The sequence below is a fragment of the Herpailurus yagouaroundi genome, unplaced genomic scaffold, assembly GCF_014898765.1.
Source record: "Herpailurus yagouaroundi ecotype Mexico unplaced genomic scaffold, PumYag 187, whole genome shotgun sequence".
Classification (NCBI taxonomy): Eukaryota; Metazoa; Chordata; class Mammalia; order Carnivora; family Felidae; genus Herpailurus; species Herpailurus yagouaroundi.
Window position 1 is genome coordinate 8852145 of NW_024412418.1, and position 12623 is coordinate 8864767.

Genomic DNA, 12623 nt, shown 5'->3' on the forward strand with positions numbered 1-12623 from the left:
GGGCCTGACATTTTCCCAGTTGGGCTGTGTCTCCTCAGGCTGCTGGGAGGTACTCCTCAGACAGCTGAAAGCGGTTACATTTCCAGGGCCGAGAAGGTAGCTGTCCCTCACACACTCCTGCTCCCCTTCCAGAGTGAAGGGCTGCGGCTAGGAAGGGGCTGGCCAGCCAAGAACTACATTTCCCATACTGCTTTGCCCTATGTGCCATGGGACTCCTCACCAGTAAGAGTGGGAGTTACTTGAGGAGGAAGCAGATGAGCCGTCTCATGCTTCTCTTCTTCCTTCCCTGGTGATCTTGGAAGACACATGTTGAAGATGGAAAGAAGTAGGGGCCCTAAACACTGTGTGGAAACTGCCCTCCACTTTCACTGAAAAGTTGCTGGGTGACAAATAAATGTGCACTGGGTTAAGCTGAAGAAATTCGTGGTTTACCTCCTGTGACACCCGGCAATACCCCAGCTAATACACTAGTCTCGGGCTCTCAGTTATTACCAACCGTCTCATCCACGACTGTCATTGAGAATGCTGGGGAAGACTCTGGCAACCCCCAGAGCTCAGACAGAAGTTCATTTCATCCGGAAGGCATTTACCGAGTACCTCTTCTACCTGGCCCTGTCTCATCAACATGCCAAAGTTCCCTGGTATCCCCAGCACTCGATACCCCCTGCAACGCACAGCTGTGACTTTGTGTCTTCCCTGCCTTTCACAACCAGACTTCTCTAAAAAAAACAAAGGTCATCTCCTCTGCTTGTCACCATTTCCACATCTTCCACTCACTTCTGAACTCCATTTCTCTATTACAGTTGCAGACTGGAGTCTCTTGATTTCTCAGAACCTTGGTTCCTGTAGCAAATGGTCTCACCTTTCAGGAGCACAGCCATCCGGACAGCCCGTCTATACCCACCTGACTTATTCTGACCCTCACTACTACCTCAAGGGGATCATTAGTCACCTCATTTCTAGAAATTTCTGCAGACACCTGAAGAAACCATTCCTGCCCTTGAGAAGCACTCAGTCCAGTAGGGTAGTATATCCCATTTTTTGGATGACGAAACCAAGGCTCAGAGAAGCTAAGGGTCCAAAACAACACAGCTGAGTGGTGATGCCGGCCCACTGACCCAATACGCAGGAATCATCTGAAAAAGACGATCAGTGAAGATAATGTGCTTCAAAAGGTTAAAGCCTTAATATGTGCCTAACTCAGAATTTCCATATGGGGACAGAGAAAAGAAAGAAAACACCCTAGGTTCATTTTCCCTTCCACCTTATTGTATTATCTGTAATGTTCTAATTAAAAGTCAAGTGATCTTAATAATCCCCAATGAGACCTAAGGAAATATCTTGGTCTTAATTTTAGCTCCATGCCGAATAGTCCAACATCATCTTAGTCAAAGTTATTCGACCTTCAAAAGTTACAGCCCCTCTCTGGGTGTACAATTAGAGGGCTAACCTAGATGAGCGCTTGGGCTCACTGCAGTCCTCACTGTCTGTAACCCTAGGATATTCTTATTCTCACTTGCTTACCATACATTGGGAGCGGCCTCACCCCTTCACTTGACCCTACCACCAAGTTACCACGTTACTGAGTGCGTCACAAGGCTGATGTCGTTGATCTTGTTATCACCTTATAGATGAGGATACCAAGGCACAGAAAGTGTAAGTACTTTGCCCAAAGATGCCCAGCAAGTGAGTGGCCGAACCAGGATTCAAACCAAGCATGTAGCTCTCCAGGGGGCTGCGGCCCCTCCCACAGGTGCATCTGTCCATAGCTCCTGTGGAGCGGACATCGGACACATGACCTTGCCCGTTCGCCACAGCTGACTGGACCAGAAAGGACACCTGCACCCAGGGCAGCCGGCCCGACGCTTGACCTCTGGAGGGTAAGGCATGGCCTGGCGTGGAGGGCATTCAGGCTTGCGGGGGGAGGTGCGGGGGGCTGGCGTGTGGAGCTGAACTGAAACCCATGAGGACTCCGGGGTCCCCTCACCTGATGGTTATGGGCAATGAATTAGCAGACCATGCCAGTCAAAGCAGAGAGAGCAATGAGCCACCTGGAGGGGTCCTGACCAGACAGAAAATTCCACGGATGCTCTTCCGGCTGTAGGAGCTCAGAGATACCCCATTTTTGCCCCTTGGAGTTCCTGTAGCCCTGACTGTCTCCCGACAGCAAGCCCAGGTGGCCCTTTGTCCCACGCAGTCCCAAGGAACTTGCTGAAACCAGAACCTCTGAGCAAATCGATTTGCCTTCTCCTTCCAGACACCTTTGCTGGGTCTGAGTGTGCCTTTACAAAGCCCATACGCCCATAATAAGTAAGCCATTGGCTCAGGCTCTGGACTTTTCTGTAATACAGAGATCTGTGCTGTCACAATATTTACTGTGACAGGATTTGACAAATAGAACAGTGGTGTGAGAGACAGTGTGTATAAAGGGGGTGGGGGGAGATAGAAGGTTAAAAACAACAACAGCAAAAAAAAAAAACCTTCCCAGCTCAAGAAAATGGAAAAGGCAGAGTGCATAACAGAGGGGAGAAAAGTCAATTAAATCATGATAATTACTTCCGCTGCCATACCCAAGAGCAGCATGAACGTCTATTAATTAGGATTTCCATGTTGACTGCGGCCATTTGACTTCAATGAGGCTGTCAGTATGCTCAGTAATAACGTTCTCCTGGAGAGAAAATGTGTGAAAATATTTTTACCCTGACAATTAACGGTTTTAAAGAACCCTACACACACACACACACACACACACACACACACACACACCCCACACACACACACACATACACACACACACATACACACACACACACGCAGCCAGTTCCCTGAGCCCCTGTGGGGGGACATGAAATGTAGCAGGTCTCTGCAGCCCCACCCCCACTCCCGGAAGTCCAGATACCCTAACCTCACTCCTTATAGTTACCAGCTCCTCCCAGGTCTCTAATGAGCCCTAAGACGCTTGATGGGGTGCAAATTCCTACCCAGAAGCAGAGAACAGGAGCCTGAAGGGTAATCTTGTCCAGCCCCTGCTTCTGGAAAGATCGGCCCAAACCACTCAAGAGAAGAGTCTGTCTTAAGGCGACACTGAAGGATGAGGGTTCAGGACAAGTGGACTCCATTCTCAGAACCAGATTCACACCTAGAAGCCAGAAGCATCGGTGGCTTGGATACCAGTGAGTGTTCTGAACAATCCATAAACCTTGGGTCTGAGATGATGATTCTTCCTGTTCAGACAGGCAAAGGAAGGCCTGCAGTGTTTCCTTAACTGTCAGGCCCAACTGTGGACTATCAGGGTCACGAGTGGTGTAAGAGATCAACTGGGCTACTTGGCATATGGGGAGACTTGAGGCTCAGGGTAGGCGGGCAGCGTGCTTTTAGCGGCAGGGCCAGGACTCAGGCCTAGGGCCCGAGCCCTAGCCAGGGCTCTTCTAGTGATCTTATAGGCCAAATAAGGACACAGTACATAGATATATAAAATAACTACTGTTACATAGTACCTGGCACGTGAAAGAAAGTCAATAAAGAACAGTTAATTTCCTCCTCCCTTCCCCTGCAAGGATGAGAGGCGGACATTGGCTGCCGTGTTCCCCAGCCCCTCGGGATCAGCGAAGGAGGGAGGGTGGAGGCGGAGTGTGGATTCTCCAGTTCTGCCCCCGCCAAAGCTCCCTCAAGCCCCTTAGCTTGGTCTGGCTTAATATCATACGGGTGGGGAAAGGGAGGCCCGGATCAAGGATTTATCTTTTTTGCCTTCAGGAGCAGGGTCCTCCTTCCTCTGTTGCTTCTCAGAGGAGAGAAGCAGGGAGCGAGGACGGAGATAAACACGGAACGTGGGGCCAGTCACCTTTCAACAAAATCAGTGCCAACCTCCATGCCCGCCCTGATCTGCCGGAAACAGAGAACCCGGGCTGGGGTGTGGGCCCCACTGAATGCTCCGTGGCCAGCTGGTGGGGCTGAGTCAGGAAATCCTCCGGCCCTCAGGCCCCAGGCTCTCCCTGGCCTCAGGGCCGGGGCTGGAGGAAGGTCAGGGTCAGGGCCCAGGAGGGCCTCGTCCTGGAGGATGTATAGAAATAGCGTCTCCTGCACGGGCAGGGCGGCACGGGCCAGGCTCTCGGAGGGAAACGGGCTTTCCTGTCATTCACCATCAGTCCCGTAGCAGCCAAGTGAAACAACAGACATTGCCCACATCACACACCTAGCCAGAGGCAAAATTTGGATATCCTGACTTGCAGACTAGTGCTCTCTGCTCTCCTAGCCTAATAGATGTTGGAGGCTGAAGAGAGCGACTACGGGCACTCAGCATGGAAACAAGCAGACGCCTGCAGCCAGACTCTCCAGCTGCCCGGATGGGTGATCTCAGCCATGGGACGTCCCTCTCTGGCCTCAGACTTTCCAACTACATAGCAGGAGTGACTGCTGGCACCCCGGGGCACCGTTGTCGGGCTGGACGTAAGGAAGCCGCACCGGGCAAGTGCCGGGACCGTGGCGGCTAAGGGTTCGGACACAGGGCCGGTGGCCTGGGTAGACTAGAGCGCCCGCACCTCATTGCCCAACTGTGAAGTAGATGGGGGCAGGGAACGGCCGCCCCACAGGGGCCGCGCCTGAAGCACCTTGCATGGCCTCTAGCACAGAGTGCCGCGCTGTGGTTGGTGTGGGAGTCCTTCCAAACCTCAGCGGTAGCCTTAGACTGCCCGAGTCTTCCCTCCCCTGTTAGAATTATTCATCCACATCCGCAGGCAGTGACTGCCTGCCCCTGACTTTAGGTCTGACAGGGTGACCCGCTTTGGCCAATGGGATGTCAGAACAGAGGCAGGACTGTCCCTGTGTGGTTGGGAGGGCCCTCTTAAACGCCCTGTTCAACTGCCGTGAGGACGTGTGTCAGTAGCCGCTGACCCTTTAGCCTGGGCCCCAGAATAGCCACACGGCGAGGAGACCACAGGCCCCAGCAGCTGCTGTTCCAAAGAGGAAGAGAGACACGTATGGAGTAGATTCAGACTCAACCTGCAGCCGGAGCCCGGAGCCCGGAGCCTGGAGACCGGGCCAGCCCAGCCAAGGTGCAGTTGACCCACGGCTCTAGAACACGTGAATAAGCATTGCTTTAGGCCACGGAGCTCGGGGTCTTTTGTTCTGTGGCACTATTTTGGTGATAAGTGATACAAATCCCATTTTACTACGAGAGGGACAGAGGTGACGGGACTTGCTCAAGCTCACACTGCTGGGAGACAGCAGAGCTTGGGCGTGCCCTTGGCTGCCTCTCCAGTATGCTGAGACAGTGAGGTTCACCAGGTGCCCCGAGTGTTGCCACGCAGGCCCCGACACCTGCCCGTCTGGCCTCACACCTCCCTCAGAGGGACCTTCCTGAAAGTAACCCCTCAGACTGTGCCCGGGACTGCTAACCACAGCTCTGGCACCAGCATCCCTGCCCCAAACGTCACCCACACCAGAGCCCGGGCACTCTCGTGCTTCCCGGGCAGGGACAGAACCGAGGAGAAATGGGAGAAGACGGAGAAGAGGACAGCTGTGGAAAGGGAAGGCTGCCAGGCTCTGGCTGGCCCAGACAGCAAGGCAGCCTGAGAGCCAGATCCTTCCAGTAAATCTACGCTCACTTTGACTTGGAGGCAGAATTCACTGGAGACAGCAGGCTCAGGGAGAGCAGGAAGGGACAGGAGAAGCAGGCAGTCAGCATCGATTTCTCATCGACTCGTTCCCCAAGTGATTCTCTGTCAGGGCTGAGTCTCCGAATGTGTGCGGGGCCCTCACCCTCTCTGAGAAGGCAGCTGTTGCCACAGAAAGAACGGGGGGGTTGGCAGTCAGATGGGTTCCAGTCCTGGCCCTGCCTCTTGCTGGCTGCAGGACCGTGAATGAGTTCTTTGGGCCTCAAAATCAAGAGAAAGGACTTAAGATCCATCCCCAGAGTTGCTATGAAGGCTTCATGGGTTATGAGCACCAGGGCCTGGCATAAACTTCAAGGTGGTGGAACACGTCACCTACTATTATTCTCTGGTGTTGGGCTGTGCCAGGGGGCACACACCGCCCTCAACTCTGATGGCTAGAGGATAAGATACACAAGCGCCGAAGACAGGTACAAGCCCAAACATACCCAGCATGGTCTCTTGCCAATTTCGGTCTGGGAAATGCAGGGCATGCACGAAACCCTTCTTAGTCTCACCCACGGCAGACATCACTAATCAATTACAGCACTCTTTGCTGATCAACCCAGAAGGGAGGCTGTGAGCCCAGTGCATTAGCAGGTGCGATCACGGGTTGGAGTCGGCACTAACAGGGAATCCTATTTGCCATTCCTGCTCTAGTCCAGCCCTTTTTTCTCTGCTGCAGCCGCCGGTCTCCTTGATGGTCCTGGGACAGGCCATCCCATTCCCACCTGGGTGTCTCTCCTGGCCCATCTGCCTGGCGCACTCCCCCTCCTCCTGATCCATGGCTGGCGGCTCTCACGCTCCACTCTCAACTGTGCCTCCTCAAGGAGAAGTCCTCCCTGATGACTCGGTCTGAAGCGGCTGCACACCCCTCCCTCCACCATGCTGCTCTGTCATCAATCTCTATTTTCCTCAGCACACCTCCCATGAGCTGTGTTCATCTAAGGTATGTATTTATCATCACCCCAGCACCCTCAGGCCTCGAACGATCTCCAGCATCGAGGAGGTGCTCGGTAAATATTTGTGGAGGGACTCCCATCAATCCTCAACAGACCAGACCCCCTTTCACTCACACACACACAGGCACACCAATGACAGCAGAGGTGATGCCTCAGCTGGGCAGGCCTCTGGACCCCACACCCTAGTTCTGAGGGTGCTCCCTCCAGCCCAGCAGCCCCTGGGGAGGGGTGAGGCGGCAGTGCTGCTGGGGAATTATGCCTTTGGGTTTTCCATCTCTTCATTCACTGTCACCTTCTGGAAATGGGGATGGGATTCACCTGTTTTCAGACCTGAGGTGGGTTGAGAAGGACACCGAGCTGACAGAAGGCATGCTCCCGGGCCTTGGTTCACCCTGGTCTGTGCACCCAGTTCGTGTGTCAGGGTAGAAGGGGCGTCCTAGCCGGGCACCTGGAAACCCCCCGCTGTGACATCACAGGCCAGGGTCCAGGTGGGTTTCCATTTCCACACTGGCCCAACCTCAGGCAGACCCCAGTGTGAGGCCCGCTGAGCACTTCTGGCCCTGGGCCTCCTCCCCTCAGGGTCCGCAGAGGAAGTCTCTGCGCCTGCTCTCACCTCCTCTCTCCCCTTCACTCCCTACTCACCGAACCTCCGCACGAGTGACTGCTCCCCCACGACCAGGCCCTGTTCCACCCCAGACCTGATTTCCTGTCTGGAATGTTCTTCTGCCAGCTCTCTGCACGGCCAGGTTCTTGTCATGGTTCAGGCCTTCACACAACCATCACCTCATCAGAGATGCACCTGACCACCCCCATTACCTCCTGTTATCTTGTTTCATTACCCTTGTATCACTTTCACTTCCTGAAATCTTCCTGCTTAGTCGCTTCCTTTAATTTTCCTCTTTTGTTTCTGCCCATCAGACTTTAAACTCCATCGGGCGGTACCTTGCAAGCCCTCTTCATAGTCTATATCGCCAGTTGGCGGGTGCACGGTAGTCGCTCTGACGAGTGAATGAATGAACGAACGAACGAACGAACGAATGAACGAACAAATGATACTACCCACGACTCCCTGTGGGATCTGGTCCTCGTAGGCGGAACTTCTCTCGGAGGCTGCAGTGCTAACCCAGGCCTGGTGAATGGCATGGGGAACAGACACATAAGAAGTATCATTCAATGAATGAGCTGTCTTGTCTTCAGGGCCTCAGTTTCCACACTTGTAAAAGGAGGCGTTGGAAGAAATCAATGCTTTTCCACCCCTGTGACTGGAAACCCTCTGGAAGGGGCTCCCACCTGCTCCTTTCCCGCTGTGGGTTTCAAATCGGCAAATGAGCACACTCAAGACGAGGGAACGGAGTTTTCGTGAAGCCGGGTGTCCTCCTGGTAAAGCTCTGTCCCTCCTGTCCTGTCCCGCCCGAGAAAGGGGCAAATCTTTATCCTATGAAATAATGGGATGGGAGATGGTTGCTGTCTTTTCTTTTCTTTCTTTTTTTTTTTTTTTTTTTTTTAACATCCTCACTCTCCAACAGGAAGAGGCCATCAACCAGATGCAGATGTCAGTCCTGACTTAAAAAAAATTTTTTTTATTGGTAAAGGAAATGAAGTCTGGGACCCTCCACCCTGGTGCTCTGCTGATTGCCACAAACAATGAGGCATTTTCCACCACACAAAGAAGAATTAAACCGCCCGAGGACTCGCTTTTGCTTTTGTCTGTTTCCTATTTTGGGCTTCCTTTGAAAAAGTGGTTTTGCTGCTTTATAAAGTTTGATGATCTCTGAAGGATCTGTCTCCGGGGCCCCATCCCATCTCAGCCTCTGCTCTGCTCAGACCCTCCTCCAGGTCTGGGTGTGCCTGCGCCCCGGGTATGCGGAGCTGGGCTGACGGATCCTGAGGACCCCGGACGGCTCTGCCCTGCGGGGCCTTCCGTGGTGGCCTGTCAGGGGCCACCGTGCCCTCACCCACACGCTCCTTCCTGAGCCTCTCGGTGCCAGGTTTCGCACGTTTTGCAAAAAAGAAAAAAAAAAGGGCAAAATAAAAGCACTAAGGCCTGTGCTGGGAGCAGTTGTACAAGCCCCACGTTTAGCCTCATTCAGAAAGACCCAGTGTCTTGTTCAAGGTCACACAGCAAGCAAAGTTAGTTCTTAGAGGTCTTTTCTCCCGGCAGTGCCTGCTGGGTAGAAAGTTCAAGAACCCTCCGGCAGCCTGCCTGGGATGTGAGAAGCCTAAACCTGTCTCCAGTTTACTCACCCTGCGCTCCTGATCCCTGGGTGTCGAGCACTGGGGCAACCCCACAAATGCAAGCGTGTGTGATGATCCCCACATTCCCCTGTGGAAACTGAGGCTCAGAGAGCTTATGTGAGTGCCCGTGATCACGCAGGGAGTCCTGGGCAGACAAGACGGGCAAGGTGCCCACATCCACCCCAAGTGCAGCCTCTTTCCTTTGTGTAGGCCCCCCAGTCAGCTGGCCTTTCTCTGCTCAGGGTCGCCTCTCGGGAAACAGCTTGACTGAGCCCCCGTCTTGCAGAAGAAGAAAGCATCAGGCTGCGGAGGCCAGGAGCGGGCTGGAGGGGCTGCAGAAAACCTGCAAATCTCAGGGCCACTCAGAGAGTAAGGGGACAGCAGCTGCTATGAGGTGAGGGGTTTGTGGGGTATCTGAGAGGGCAGGCCTGGTGCTGGGGGGCTAGGCGGCCGCCTGGCCGTGCTGTCATTTCGCTGATTAACCCCCACACACAGAGGACTTACCTCCGTCACAGAGCAAAATAAGGCATTTGTGTCCTGTGTGTGTGCTGACAGGTTCTGGTGCTCCTGGGAACCCCAGAGGCCCCATGGTGCCCGGAGCAGCACGATCACCGGGCTGGGGGCCGCCTGCACCTCTCTCCCTCCCTCAGATCTATCAGTCCCTCCTCCAGCCCGGTGAGGCTACCGTATGAACCTGGCACCTGCCCAATGATAATGCCGCCTGCCTTCCTTCGAGGGATGGGCTTGGTGGGCAGGCCGCGGGAGAAGTCATCCTGCTCCCTGCCGAGCTCCGCAGGCCCCGCGGGGCTTCCTTCTGGGAGCTCCTTCCGTGACCTGGGATTGGCTAGTTCTGAAGGGGGACGAAAGCCAAAGTAACTGCTACCCCCACCAAAGACAGATCCTAACTTCCAACCCTAACTTATGACTCACCTTAGGCTGTATGTAGGCTTCAGATGCCACCTTAAACACACACACACACCCACACACACACACACGCACACACCCCTGCCTTCAGGACACCTCATGTCAGGCCACGCTGCTCACCTCCTATGAAGCACGTCCCATGCTGGGCCCCCACTGGGAACCTTTTCCACCAGATCTGCTCTCCACCCTCCAGGAACCAGATTAGGGCGTCACCGTGAAGGCAGTCCACCCCCCCCCCCCCGGCCCCACCCTGTGTCCCAGCAGCATGTGACATGCCTTTTATTTCACCTGCATGTTTACCGTCTCCACTGGACTGTCTGCCCTGAGAGCGGAGGAGGCCTCTAGCTTCACCACGGCTTTTACTGTACATCAGAAACAGAAAATGCCCAGCAAGGAAGGAGAGGACATAGTAACAGCGATCACAGAACTGAGCCCCCGATATAAGCCAGGCATCTGGCGGAGCCCCTTACAAGCTGGAGCTCATTCCATGGTTACCGTTACCTCCTGGGGGCACTGAGGCCCAGAGAGGTGAAGCCACCTGTCTAAAGTCACCCGGCCAGGAAGTGGCCAGCTCTGAACGCAAGCCTGCAGATCTGCAAAAGGACATGCTGGTGAGGCCTGCCTGGTCACAGGGGATAGAAGCCGTCCCAGCCTGGAGGCCTGCCTGGTGGAGACCTGCGACGTTTGTTTTGATTAATATGGGAGAGCAAGGGACTCGTCTCCAAGCACGGCCCCAAGCAGCGGCCCCGAGCAAGAGGCTGATGGCAACACATGCTGTTGACGGCCTGCCCACTCACGGGCTCCACTGCGACAGCTGTCATCCGAGGAAGCCAGCTGACCCTCCTATGCTCTTCTGGGGGTTCCAGATTTTACCAACGGCAGCGTCTTCACTAAAGAGCCTGTCACCACACCCACACAGTCCTGTGACCCCGTCACTCAGCACACCTTTGCAGATCCCCAACTTTACTCTGAACTGAAGGGAAGGTGGTTTGTTTGTTTTTTTAAGTCCATTGATTTATTTTTGAGAGAGAGCCAGTGGGGAAGGGGCAGAGAGAGAGAGGGAGAGAGAGAATCCCAAGCAGGCTCCAGGCTGTCAGTACAGAGCCAGACATGGGGCTTGATCCCATGAACTGTGAGATCAAGAGCGGAGCCCAAACCAAGAATTGGACGCTTACCCGACTGAGCCACCCAGGCGCCCCAAGGAAATGTCTTTTAAAAAGCATAAAATATCGGGGCGCCTGGGTGGCTTGGTTGGTTAAGCGTCCGACTTCGGCTCAGGTCATGATCTCACGGTCCGTGAGTTCGAGCCCCGCGTCGGGCTCTGTGCTGACAGCTCAGAGCCTGGAGCCTGTTTCAGATTCTGTGTCTCCCTCTCTCTCTGCCCCTCCCCTGTTCATGCTCTGTCTCTCTCTGTCTCAAAAATAAATAAACGTTAAAAAAATAATAAAAAATTAAAAAAAAATAAAAAGCATAAAATACGGGGTGGCCAAAATACGGGGTGGCCCAGGCGGCTCAGTCAGTTAAGGGTCCGATTTCGGCTCAGGTCATGATCTCACGGTTCGTGGGTTTGAGCCCCGCATCAGGCTCTCTGCTGTCAGCACAGAGCCCGCTTCGGATCCTCTGTTTCCCTCTCTCTCTGCCCCTCCGCCCTCCCCCCTCAAAAATAAAGAGACATTAAAAAAAACTTATAAAAATTAAACAAAATGTATAAAATGCATCAAACATGCCCTCCAGGGGTTTATCCCCAGACTAACAGTGCTTGTATTTCTGATTCTATTTCCAAGGCTAACTGTAGAGTGTGTCTTTCTCTCTTCTCACACCCTTTGAATGGTGCTGAGTGCCTAATGGAGGCAGTTGCAAAACCAAAACATCAGATTATGTCAAGAAACATCAACAGAGACACAATCTCCCGGGGGGACAGTAGCCTGTGGAAAAGCAGCAGCTACCCAGGGAGGAGACACAGACACATGCGTGCTCGCTTGTGTGTGTGGCTCAAACTGCAACTTCTGACCCGGCAAGTGGAGGCGTCTTAACTGGGTTTATAGAACAGAAGGTCTGTTATTTTTTTTAGGGATGAGACACGTATTTACCAATTTTTGCCCCCACCTTTTCTTGTCTTAATTTTTTAAAATCTTTAAGTAAGCTTCATGTCAAACGTGGGGCTTGAACTCACACCCCGCGATTAAGAGTCACACGCTCTAGGGGCGCCTGGGTGGCTCAGTCGGTTGAGCATCCGACTTCGGCTCAGGTCATGATCTCGCGGTCTGTGGGTTCGAGCCCCGCGTCGGGCTCTGGGCTGACGGCTCGGAGCCTGGAGCCTGCTTCGGATTCTGTGTCTCCCTCTCTCTCCGCCCCTCTGCTGGCACTCCATCTCTCTTTCTCTCTCAAAAATAAATAAACATTAAAATTAAAAAAAAAAAAAAAAAAGAGTCACACGCTCTACCAACTGAGCCAGCCAGGCGCCCCTGCATGATTCCATTTATGTGAAATATCCCGGATAGGTCAGTGCCTGGAGAGAGAAGGCAGACTGACCGACGAGCTGGGGGAGAGCAGGATGGAGGGAAGCTGCTTTACTGGGCAAGAGGTCTGACTTCGGAATGATGGACGTTTTGCAAACCAGACGGGTGCTTGCACAACACCGGGAATGAACTGGATGGCACCAAGTCCTTCACTTGAAAATGGTTCACGTTACAGGTGCCTGGCTGGCTCCGTCGGCAGAGCCTGTGACTCTCGGTCTCGGGGTTGTAATTTTGAGCGCCACTCGGGGTGTAGAGATTACTTAAAAACAAAAACCTTAAAAAAAATAAAGTAAAATGGTTCACTTTATGTTATATGAATTTCACCTCAGTAAATT

At 53.5% G+C, this 12623-nt stretch overlaps 1 protein-coding gene and 1 long non-coding RNA gene across 4 annotated transcripts in view; one reads left to right on the forward strand and one right to left on the reverse strand.

Moving 5' to 3' along the window:
- The window catches only part of TSPAN18 (tetraspanin 18), a 186260-nt gene that overhangs the window by 92188 nt on the left and 81449 nt on the right, over positions 1–12623 (reverse strand). The window lies entirely within an intron of this gene.
- Positions 7644–8386, forward strand: LOC121043509 (uncharacterized). Its single transcript, XR_005796873.1, has 2 exons — positions 7644–7990; positions 8203–8386. It is a non-coding gene; the product is annotated as an uncharacterized LOC121043509 (long non-coding RNA).